The sequence below is a fragment of the Patiria miniata genome, unplaced genomic scaffold (assembly GCF_015706575.1).
Source record: "Patiria miniata isolate m_02_andy unplaced genomic scaffold, ASM1570657v1 HiC_scaffold_9, whole genome shotgun sequence".
Taxonomy (NCBI): Eukaryota; Metazoa; Echinodermata; class Asteroidea; order Valvatida; family Asterinidae; genus Patiria; species Patiria miniata.
The window spans coordinates 21833073-21846639 of NW_024037076.1; positions in this window are offsets into that span (position 1 = coordinate 21833073).

Genomic DNA, 13567 nt, shown 5'->3' on the forward strand with positions numbered 1-13567 from the left:
ACTGTTGCTCAATTTTTGGAGGAAATGAGGTGAACAATTTGAAACTACAAAATATACATTGGTATTACTTTCCACTTTGAAGAGAAACGCCACCAAGACCAAGATGGTTGAGGACAGTGATGCTGTCACATTATGCATTAACCCTAACTCCCTAGGCCTTTTTGCTAGGATGTAGCCTCAATCCTGCAAAATCCTTTAATTGGCTGCATGGAAAAAACAACATATAGCCTCAATCCTGCAAACTCTCCATTGTTGGTCCGTTGAGGGGTGACCACTTCCTGAATCCGTCAAAATGCTGCGGCAGTGACTGTCAATATGTTGAGGCTCGACCAGTGACATCCTGGAGCAGTACGGAGGATTTCAAGCATAATGCAGGCCTATATTTATGCATGGCTGAGCAGAAACAACACAAGGTCCGGCCCAAGACCTTGACAAAGTGCATCCTACGAAATCAGTTATGCACTTTTGCCATGTAACCTCAATCCTCCTAATTCCTCCACTTTGGCAAAGAGGATTTTGAAGGATTCAGGAAGGTTAGAGTTAAATATGCTTCCACAAGTGTTGGAAAATCGAAATACAAAAAAGCCTTGGACAGTGGAAAAACCACCAATCACCCTTGGCTGTACAGTACCAGTTTAAAAAAAACTGACAATGATGTGAGTATAGTAGAATGCCTTGAACCAGCGAAAAATATTTATTATTTTTTTATATTTTTTTTTCAGTTTTGAGTTTGATTACTGAAGTCACATGAGTTGGTAAATGATGCTGAGCCTGACGGGATATTGGATGTGATATTTGAATAATAAACTATTCGCTAAATTTTTCAGAAAATGTGTCTTGATATTGTTGTACCAGGTACATATTTGAAATTTCATCCCAGTTCTTTTTAAAAGTTGTTTTGTTCATGCAGTCTTTGAGGTTTTTGACAAAAAGCCAAAGTTTTCCCAAGCGGAAAATGTGGGTAGTTTCCAAGCTTTTTCTAACACCAAGCACAATGTGCAGGTTTTGAGATGAAGCCTACATGTATACATGTACTGGTAGAAATGTAAACCCATCTGTCCTTAAACAGCCCAACACACAAGATAAATGGTCTGCTAATTGCTGAGTAATTTGTCAAGAAGACTTGTGTTTTTGAGGATGTCAGTCTTAGTTGGGTGTAATATCTTTAGCCAATCACTGCAAGACTGTGTGGTTAGCCAGGCTTCTAGGTGAAGAAGCCATGCCCATGTTTGCCCAGCTGCAGTGCTGTTTTATGGAGCCAATTTACCAACTGATGTGTGGCCTTGCATGTTCTGACTATAGAGCGGTTATGCAATGGCTGTGTAAGGAAATGAGGTGTGTGCCAGTTGTATGATAATACTTCGGGATTATTTTTTATCGTACAGTATTTGTACGATATTTCTTGCCGAAACCTCACATGTTAAATACTCTGGGGTGTGAACTGGAGCGTAAATTGTTCAACAATAGGCCGTGCACAAAGGCTATTTCAAGATCACCACATAGTCTGCCTCCACAGACTTCACAGACTTTGTGGGTGTATACAACAGGCACGAGGATGTCACCCGGTGGTGAGACGAGGCAATCTTGACGTCTTAACACGTCAGCCTTGCCTGTGTATAAAAACAACCAGCGCATGTTATCACGTCCTCCGACGCAAACTGGTTAATAAATAATAACGGAATAGTAGGAGCAGTATTAAATGTCTGGTTTAAAACCGGGTAGGGGCCTGGCTCTGATAATGGCCCGAGCCAAACATATTATCGGCGACCAGACCCCTACCCGGTTTTAAACCAGACGTTTAATATTGCTCCACCACACTATTATTCCCATACCTTTTGGTCAAAAAATGCAACCAATTTTGTCCTTGGGGATACATAATTTTTAACTTCTGCACTGGAAATGTCCTATGACCCAATTACAGATGCCTAAGCTGGAACAATGCTAGCCAATACAGGCTAATCCTAAGTTGGTCAGATTCCAATACGGGCAAGAGAGCATGGCAGCTTCAACAATCACTCGTGAAACTCACGTAGCAAGTTGTTACTAATAATTACGTGACCACAGACTCAGTTATTGCAATTAGTTTAATTGAGTCGATATTAATTTAACTGAATTTATATTATTTCATAGCCAGACAAATTAAGTTGCTGTCAAACTCTCCCTTATCCGATTTTAGGCATTTAAGGAAGTTTTGTAAATGTTTATATTTCTGTTAAAAAGGCTACTCTGAATAGTTTTATGGCTACATGTATTTGTATGGAGTTTTATCCCGATTTTTTCTGCTATGGAAATTTTTCTAAAAATGTGTATGGGGAGGGGGGGGGGGGATCCTGCTTGGTTCAGGGAGATTACTGAAGAAATGAAAATTAAAAAAAATTGACATTTCGCTCAGCAGAAAGCTGACGTGTGCGGGGGGCTTATTTAAAGCTTTAAAGTCACGTTATATATTCCCATGCCATTTAACATCAGTTATTTACATATTGCGTGAACACATTACAATGTGCTATTTGAAGGATATACATGTACCGGTACATGTAGACACTTGCACTGTGTGCCCTCACTGAAATCAGTGTTTGTTATTTAAATACATACGCATATAAGAAAAAGAGGGAGCCACCAAAACGAGTGCATTGCATATTGCTGTGCTGTACTCTATTCAGTGTCGTTTCGGGAAGTATGACTTCCCTTCGTCAGACCAGGTAAGAGATGGTGTGTTGACGTAATTCGGACCATGGTTATATATCACAGCGGAACAAAGACATGTCCCCAGATGTGACATCAGATGCAAGGGTTCTATGTAGTTTCTTGAAAAGTGAATCTTTTAAGAGTGTACACTGTATATCCAATTTTATGGCACTGCAAAACAGCAGAAAAGTGCTGACCTAAAAGAGTTTCTATTGGAGATTTCTACTGTTGCCCCAAACTTTGTATGCCCTGTGTTGTGCTGACTGCTTAAAGTCGTCATGAATTGGAAGGAGGCTCAGGTTGCAGAAAATTATATGCTAGCAGTGCCATGAAATGGGGCCCAGATGTAGGTCCTTTCTGTGCTTTTTTCTTTTAGAGGTTCACCTCAAAAATTAGATTTGGTTTTAAATTTTTAATTTTTTGTGCCGATACAAAAGTTGTTCATTTTTTAGTGAAAAATACATTGTAGACAGAAAAGATTGGCCAACATTTAGTCATGGAATAATAACATTTATAACCGATTTTGAATTGTTGTTCAGCCCGACAATTATTCAGTTTTGGCAGAGTAGATTGGTTCCTAACCCCACCCCTTTTAGAATCAATAAAGTAAGGCATGAACCAGTTTACTCACAGAGCAGATCTGTTTGGGTACCAAAGCAACCCAAAATAAAGGCATTTCTGCAGAGTGTTGCTGATACTCAAAATAGACCCCCCACAAAAAAACCCATTTTTTTTCCTTTAAAAAACCCATAGTTTAAATATATTTATTACGTGAAAAAAAATAATAATATGTTGAGCACAGACATGTGCGTGTACATGTTTCTTTAAAGTCGGATTTCAAAGTTATAGTCCTTTTTCAATTGCACCCATATTTTGTGAACCATGGAACTCCCCCTGCCTTCACATAGGAAATAATATTCTTGGAGTTTTTCTGACGTTTTAAAACAGTCATTAAAATAATAATGTACCATGAAACAGGCAATAAAGTGCAAATCAACCTGTTACAGCAATGGCCCAATCAAGGCAAGATACGTGTATTGATCCATATTTAGTACAATTAATTCAGTTTGATGTCATCGTCTAGAGTTTCTTGGCTTCCAGGCAGCTGTATGCAAATGAGTTGCTTTGTTACCTTTGTTGGCCTGTGTGCAGTTGAGAATGTGCGTGACCCATTTTGTTTGTGCTTCAGTGAGCAAGGGTCCAGTCACAACCCTTAATATCAGCATTGTGTTAAGACCCAGTCTGTGTAATCTCAGTAGTATGGATCATTTGTAAATTGGTTAAGAACAGCATGTATTATCAGTCTACCCTGTGTCCTCACTTGAACCGTAAAAATACATGCAAGGTTTCACAGAACTAAAGGTTACTTCTGCCTTACATGCATGTTTCTGCCTATATGTAGATTCTTAAACAGTGTAAGCTTTATTGAAAGCAAAGTAGCAAACTGTCATTGGCCATTTTGAAGTATGTATTGATGTCATTATGACGTCAGTGTTGTAGTCGAATCCATATTTCAGTCTCAAGGCAAGTCACTAACTATTCAAACAAACTGTTTACAACCAAACTAACTAACTATTTACAACCAAATTGGACAATACGGTTCTGTAAATATAGACATATTTGAAAATATGACGTCACATGATACGTGAGGACCTCATGATGACGTCCCTTCAAATTTCATCTACAACACATCCCGGTCTAGGTAAGTACTAACTTTTAACCCAATTGGATCTATACCGGTACATGTAGTGTTCTGTAGAAAAAGGCCTTTGAATAATGACCCTTTAATGTGACGTCACATCACATGTGATGATGTCATCATGACGTCACTTCAATTTTCATCTATAGCAAATCCCGGTCTAGGTACATGTACATACCAAGTTACAACCAAATTCGACATGTATACAGTTCTGTAGGGATTTGAAAAGGCACCTTTAATGTGATGTCACATGACATCACCTATTATGCGATGACGTCATCATGACGTCACTACAATTTTTATCTATAACACATCCCGGTCTAGGTACATACCGACTTTCAACCCAATCAGACCTGTAGTTATGTAGATACAGGCCTCCAAAATATGCACCTTTAATGTGACGTCACGTGACACGTGACGACGTCATGATGACGTCTATGTTCGGGGCACACCGGCAGGTGCTGGTCTATGTGTATGCCAAGTATAAATCGGATTAATGTAAGTTCCCAAAGTGCTATGCATGATGAAAACGTGTACAAATGCTATGGCAGGAGTCTGAAAAAGAAGGGGGAAAAAAAAATTAAAAATCTTAAAGGAACAAAGCTGTTTTGGCAAGTTGCCGAAACAGCCAATTATCAGCTTTGAAGAGTTGATGTGCTGTGTTTTTTTTTTTTTCCAAAAGTAAAACCCAGCCCTGCAAAATGCTCATCTCAGCTTATGTGTATAATTTAAACTTATGACAATCTCCATCATGTGAACAGGTTTGATAGATTACATCTCAGATGTGTATTTATCGCCAAATGATCGATCTACCAGATTTACATGTATCAGTTTGCTATTACTTTTTGGAAAGAGAAGCATTCCTCTGCCTACAGGAAAGCAAGACAGACGTCAGTACACTCTGTGCTTATTAACTCATGTTGAACATCAGCTGTGGCTTCACAAAAGGCTTTCATGTCCTGTAAATTCTATTGTCAAAGGCACACAGTGCTGATGTGTCTTAATCCAATGGCTTCCATGAAAAGATTGTCAGTGGAATGCCTGACTCTGATCTGGGTATTGTGATTGACATAAGGGGGTGTTAACCACAACAAATGCCTTTAATCAGAATCATTACCCCATCATCTCTTGACAAACATCTCAAGCTGTTTACAGCAAGTACTGGTAGAGAATACAAGTAGTACTAAATACATGGCGCATGTTATGTACCAACAGGTACAGTCTACAATGTACATGTATGTATGATTCGTTTTATCATCAGGTCACAAAAATTTAAAAAAAATTCTAAAACAGCATTCAAAAATTCTCTACGCAAAATGGAGAATTTTGCAGGATTGAGGCTATTGATATGGCAAAAAGGTGTGGCTGATTTTTGAGGATGCACTGTGCCAGCAGAAAAATGTGGAATAAGTCTTGGGTGGGTTAAAGGCTTTTGGGGTCGTCGTCATTTTCACCCACGTAGCGAAAACTTGAGTCGCTGTTTTATTCATATGCATTTTCTGCGTCCAATGGCCATTGTCTGACTGTTACATTAATCGAGTCTCTGCCCTCTGCTGCGCAATTTCAGTTCGTCGTCGCTGCGCATGGTCACTGCCAGTAACAGAAGGGTTGTGTTTTGGTGGATACTTCGTCAGCTACATCCAAGTGTGTCGTAGGCCCAACAGTAGTCAATGTACTGTGAGTGTTGTTTTCTTGCATGCAGTGACACTGGGCCGTTGTTTCGTTACAGAACCCGGGCGGGTCTGTGCTTATTGCTCACATGTGTGACCATACATGCATGTGTACTGTGAGTTGTTTTCTTGCATGCACACCGGGGTCGTTGTTTAGTCAAAAGAACCTGTCGCTTGTCTGTACTTTTGGAATTGCTCATGATTTGTGTGCTGATGACGCTGCTTGTTCTCCACCGGTTACATGAAACACTTTCAGAGTCTTCATATTTCGCTTCAATGTCACTTTACGCACGTTAAGTTTGACTTACAGTGTATGGTGTTCATTTTAATCCATATTCCCATAGACTAGTGTTCATAATAAAAGCCTGCAGGTTCCATTGTTAGGCCTACTTCTTGTTATGGTCTGTTCTTTCATTTAGATGACACCTTTCACAACCGTTGAAACTGTTGGAAAAAGTATGATATCCATGGTCCGTTTGTTACCGATTGTGTATACATGTAGTTCAGAACCTGCCTCTTTCCTATCAGTGTTTTCAACATTTCTGTCGTTCCATAATGATTTGTGCAACCTCAAAAACTCTTCTTCTTTTTTTAATTCTTTTTATTTTATGGTTTTCGATAGTATTCTGGTACAAAAGACACTTTCCTATGCGTTTATAATACCTTGGCAGAAACCTGTTTGTATTGGCATTGTCGCAATCTCTTTTTTGTGCCATGTCTTTGTCATCATTGTCTTTCTATTTAGCCATATAATTTCTCTCAAAAATAAAAACAAATTTACTCTCTATCCAAATAATAAACTTGAAACCTGTCTAATTGTGTACATGTATCTTAAATTTGCATTTCTAGGGGTTACTGTTTTCAACAACAAATTATTTTATTCAGTCACTGTTAAAAAAAATGCAATACCTTCAACCAATCACTTATCACTATCAGAATCACTATCAGACAAAAATTAAGACTCACTCTTTCCCACATTACAAACCCCAACACAAATACCCGATCATGATCGGGTACATCAGCCTTTGAATTATAATGTCATAGTACATACATGTACGGTACTTGTACTTGTACATGTACGCACACATTTTCAAATATATTAACCATATACAAATGATTTGTACATGAAAAAAAATATCTCTGTGTACGTCACTCATGTACCATTCCATCCTGTAGTGTGCCATACATGTAGCTCCATGGTGTAATGCACACTGATAGACTATTTGCTGGCCAAGCACAGTCTGATCAATAATTGCAGGGTCAAGGCCTAGCTTTTGTTTTGTACTAGGTAGAAGAATAAATCGATAGTTCTTAAATTGAATAGATGTACATGGAGTCAATTTAATCCTGTCCTTATGAATGGAACTGAACTGCTTTTTTGTCATACTGATATAAATGCTGGATTATAAACTGTACTTTACCTGTAGTTCAGAATCAAGTATTGCATTAAAAGTAACTTTCATCCGGAGATCGCCAAAATTTAATGTTTCATTTGAAAGGTCTAGGTCAAAGAAAATCCACTTTAAAACGTCTTTACTTATATACGGGGACAATGTTGCAAGGAAAACCCTGTTTAACCCTAACGTACCTACCGGTAAATCCATCAAAATCCACCCCCCCTGTTTCTGGGGATTTCAGCGGATTCAGGATACCTCCATATTGAACAAACTGGGGGATTTTGATGGACTCAGGATTCGAAGCCTAGCGGAACTGGTGGATTTTGATGGATTCAGGATACCTCCATTTTGAGCTATTGGGGGACTTTGATGGATTCAGGATCTCAACAGTTTAACTCTTTTGCAATGTTTGTGGTCAAGTAAATACTGCTAGCACTAGCCCTGCCAAGTCTGTCACATACTGTACAAACATGTACACATATGTACTGGGTGGCTTTGCATGGAGGGTCACGTGCTGGAGGAAAGATACAAATAATGCGCGAAAACGTGACGAAAGCAACGCCGTTTACGCGCAAAGAGCACCATGTGCATCGCTAATAATTATGTGTGCGCATCGCGTAAATACTCAGTACGCATTTCTTGCTTCGCGCGCGTTGAGCTAGGTCACGTGCTGGAGGAAAGATACATTAAGCTCCATTACTTTGCGGACAACCAAAATGGCGGAGATTTATCGCACAGTCCTGCCGATCTAGTCTTTTCATTTTATATCTATGGTTTACAGGCTGAAACACGCGCTAATGTCTTTCACACAAATTTTGTGCGCGAGACGTATTCACTTCGGTACATCACAATTTTCATGCGAGCATGGTATCCTGAATCCGTCAAAATCCACCAGAAATTTAGGTGATGGATTTTGAAGACTCTATGGAAAAACATGCTGTATTTTTTTTTATGCCACCATGGTATCCTGAATCTGCCAGAATCCATCAAGACTTTTGCTGGTGGATTCTGGCGGATTCAGGATACCTCATCCAAATTTGCTTATTATTAAATTTCATTAGCTGTCTGAAAATCACATAAATGTATAGTCATGTAACGAAAATGACTAACACAGTCGGTACCACATGCTTTCAACGTACAGTCGACTCCCGTTATAACGAGGTCCGATGGACTTTCACAATACTGTCGTTGTAGCCGGAACCTCGCTAAAACCGGAGCGCAGTTTTCCCCATTCGTTGTGCACAAGGTACGGTACATGTGTGCGTGTTTTAATCGTGTAACGCATGTCCGAAGACATGAAAGGATAGTCATTTGTTGGTATGTACGTCTGTTATTAATGTATATTAAATATTTAACTGATGGTGATGAATAAATGAAATAAATAAAATACCTTTAAGGGAACATTGTTTAATCTTTGAGGACCTGAATCCGGAAGAAAAGGCATCATTGCTGAGAAGAATCGCTGAGAAGAATCAGGCAAGTAGGGCACTCGCACAAATCGTGCCGAGTGACATTTTGCTTTCATTTTACATTTGCTGGAATCGGGCAAGAGAGGGCGCCAATACATGTGTTACTTCCGGGTTTTAGTGACTCCTGATCCTTAGATGTGAAACTTTACTTTTTGTTGTTGACTTTTTGGAGTAGTTGGGTATTATGTTTCTGAAGGGATTCTTTGACATTGTAATTATTTTGGTTAACTATGGCGCACATTCGTGCCAAGTGACATTTTGCTTTTGTTGCATTTGCTGGAATCGGGCAAGAGAGGGCGCTAATATTACTTCCAGGTTTAAGTGCCTCCATGTGTAATTGAACTTTGACTTTTCGCAGCAATTGGTGATTATTGTTTCTCTGGAGGGATTCTTTTAAGTTAATAATAATAAATAAACAAAAGTAATAATTTCGGATTAACATTTGTACAATGTATATGTCAAAGTTTGACGTGATGTTTTCTCGGTTCTTCATGATGGTTGCCAGGGTACTTGAAACGATGCCATACTGGCCGCAACATCAGCCTTCTTGCGTCCGGCATCGACGACCCTGATGATTGCCATCTTGGTCTCGATGGAATTTCTCTTTCGCTTGTTCTTGATTGAAGCCATTGCAGTAAAAATCTTGACAGTTGTCTCGATGGAGTACGATGTGCTATTCTTTCTTTTACATATTTTTTTAATAGCCACAAACCAACAATAGGGAGCAATTACGCACCCGGTGTTTGGGCGGCAGTACTAAAGCTATTCCTTACAATGTTAACATTATCTCCTGAGCGCCCCCTATTGTCCGTTTGTAATAATCTAGAAACGTGGTACCGCAGTCGTAAGCAAACTTCAAACCCTGGTCACGCTAGGACGCTAAGGGAAACCGCAGCAGGGGATTAGCGACTAGACCAGCGGTCAACCGCGCCGATTATCACAGTCCCATTGAATTTATTTATAAAGATCGGCGAGATGAAATGACGTTGGGTTGAAGTCTTTACTAAGGGACATTGATAGGTGATGCTTAAGTGTGTTGCTTGAATTGGAAGACGGGAGCATGATACCCGTTTCGGGACAAAAGGTCTGTCGTTGACAAGCTGCAATGCCCGTAGTTTTGAAAAGATGTCATTGTAAATGGGTTGAGAACAATGCTTTTCCTCGCATTGGGTTGGCCAAAATCGTTGTAATAGCCGAAGTCTCGTCATGTCCGTGCACGTAATCACATATTTCCCCATAGTAATGTACACAAATTGATCGGGACTGGGAGAATGTGCTCGTTACATCCGGGATATCGTTATGACCGAGTTCGTTATAACGGGAGTTGACTGTACATGGTTTGTTCACACCTAGTGCACGCACTAGCAGCAGCCTGTCCAAAAAAGTCACTGTGCTCTGCCGTTTCTGATACGAGCAAAACCTCAGATATTCCAACTCTAATTGAGTCACAGTTCTGTACACCTATTGGTTTTGTAAGAATTTACTGTTTTTGTTCTTCTCAGCATATTCTCAGCAAATCCTTCTCCAGAACTGTTTGGAAAAATGGAAACATATATGAACTTCATTTGTCAATACATGACTGCCCAATCCACCGCAGATGTGGTTTTTTGCAATTACGTCATCATGACGTCATCATGGGTCACGTGACGTCACTTGAAAGTTTAATAAATTTAATCTTTGAAATTCCATATAAAATCAACCGTGATAGACCGGAACCTGAAATTTGCGGGAATCGACATGGTAATACATGATCTTCATTTTATCCTGTGTGCGTAAAATCACGTGGCCCTTCCTTCCGGTCGAAACCGGAAGTGCCTAATAATTTAAAAGTGGAAAAAGATATGAACTTGCTTTTAACAATTTAAGTTTCTGCCTGGATTGACCTTTAAAAAAAAATTATTGGGTGATGCCATGAAGTGTTGGAGCGCCCTCTAGCAGCAGGTTAAAAAACGTCAAAAAAGCATTTTCACTTGATGTCTGTGGCGAAGTTTGCGGTAATCGCTTCAAAATTAATGTACATGATGACCATAATGCAGACAACACCTGTGCGCGAAAAAAAACTGATTACGTCATCAGACCGGAAGTTACAATACAAAGACCTTTAAACCTTAAAAAATTGCTAGAAAATATACCGTGATAGATATAATGAAGATTTGGCTGTATACAGCACAGTTAATATAGCTCTTGAGGTTTCTGGTAATGACGTCACAATGACATGATCAAGTGTCATATTACAAGCAATCAAAGATTTCTAGATTTAATCTTTGAAAATCAATATAAAATCAACTGCTACAGATTTGATTTTGTTCTTTATGGCAATCGATACAATATTGCAGGGTCTTCATTTTTGGTATTAAGTGCAAAATCACGTGACCCTTCCTTCCGGTCGAAACCGGAAGTGCCTTATTATTTGAAATTGGCAGAAGATGCGAAATTGCTTTCAACGATGTGAGTGTCTGCCTAGGCAGTACTGTACAAACATATTACAGGTGACGTCATCAAATGTTAGAGCGCCCTCTAGTGGCAGTTTAAAAAACATCGAAAACGCATTATTACTTGATGTATGTGGCGAAATTTGCAGTAATCACTTCAAACCTAACATACATGATGAACTTAATGCAGAAAAGACCTGTGCGCGAAAAAAAATGGATGACGTCATCAGACCGGAAGTTATAAAGAAAAGACCTTTAAACCTTAAACAATTGCTAAAAAAAATCAACCGTGAGAGATATAATCAAGATGTGGCTATATACACATGTAGCAGAGTAAATATAGCTCTGGAGGTTTCTGGCGATGATGTCACATTGACGTCATCAAGTGTCATATTACAAGCAAATAAATATTTCCATATTTAATCTTTGAAAATCAATATAAAATCAACTGCTACAGATTTGATTTTGTTTTTTATGGCAATCGATAAAATGTTGCAGGGTCTTCATTTTTGGTTTTAAGTGCAAAATCACGTGACCCTTCCTTCCGGTCAAAACCGGAAGTGCCTTATTAATTGAAATTGGCAGAAGATGCGAACTTGCTTTCAACGATGTGAGTGTCTGCCTAGGCCGCACTGTACAAAATTTTTACAGGTGACGTCATCAAATGTTAGAGCGCCCTCTGACGGCATGTTGAAAAGTCAAACATGGATTTAAACATGCATATTTTGAGTTGATGTGTGTGGCAAAGTTTGCAGTAATCCATGGCCCAACACCGTGTGGTTGTTCCTTCAACCTCTAGTTTTTTTGTTTTTTTTTACTGTGCACTGTTACTAATGTATGTATATCACCTGTTTCTGTTACAAATCACTGCAAAGAACAGGTTCATAAGTGTACCATTATTGCCCACAAACGTGTCAATAAATTAGCATTCACAGGGAGCCTATCAGCAGTTAATTTTGACCATTATTACCACCATTTGATGAAACAAAAACAGTGCTCTTAAATTGGACTGTTTCTTCTGTGGTATCTTGTATAAAACCTACCGTGACTCATTGCAAAGATTCGTTTGTTTCATATTAAAGCCATTCCCATAAATTTGGACTTCACAACTTTCTGTTCAATTACACATCAAAAGTGACAAACATGGCTATGTTTTCTGAAAAATCTCCAGAAGTCTTTCCATGCTTGACCGTTTGTGTGTACTTAGGTAGACCTGTACGTAGACCAGTACATCCAGTACACCACAATTGAAAAATTAAAACTGCGAATGTGAATGGGAATTTTTGCAAATTGAATTCGCATTCGCATACACATTCACATTTTGCAATTCGCACGCAACTTTTCCCCACATTATCCCCTGTGAAATTGGTGCGAAATTGGTGCAAGATCAGTATGAAATTTGTGCAGGTTGGTGCAAAATTGGTGCAAAATCAATGTGCAATTGGTGTGAAAACTGTGAAATTTAACAAGAAATAATTTCTCATTTCTGGATTAAACTCAAGGAACAAGATTTAATGCTGCAATTGAAAGGGGAAAAAATTCAAAATCTTGCTCTTCTTCACCTTGTTGTGTTCGTAAACCAACTTTGGCATGATGAGGGCAGCAATAGTCCACATGGAAATTAGTTGAATGGCTTTCCTTAGACAACTAAAGCTTTGCTTTCTTATCCAGGATTTATATAATTATGGTCTTGAAAGAAACTTTACCGGTATATCCTACTGTGTTGTATGTATTACAATATTTAGCAATTAAAATATATCATGTAGGCAGCTGGAATGCCTTGAATATTTAACTTGAAAGCAGCAGTTTCTACACCTAAAACATATCCAACAAAAGGTGTATTAGAAAAGCGATGGTCTGGTTCTTATGTCAGTGCAAACAAACAAAATGTTTACAGAAATCCACTGTTCTGTACAACATGTACTTCAGGTAATGCTTTTGTTCACTGCATGTGTTTTATAAAGTTGTTGGGGTTCTGGCGTGGCCTCTTAAGAGTTATTTTTTGATATGTGGTAAACAAACAATCCAAGTCTTTGAAGCATTTGTTATATTTCTCACAAAACAAACAATTTGTTTATTTTATAGACTCTGCTAAAATAATTATCATACATTTCCTCAGTTTTGTTTTTCATTGGTTAAATGTCAGAACAGATTGGAGTTTGAAATAAAAATGATCATACCGGTAGGCCTACATTTTGCCATACAATTATACCTT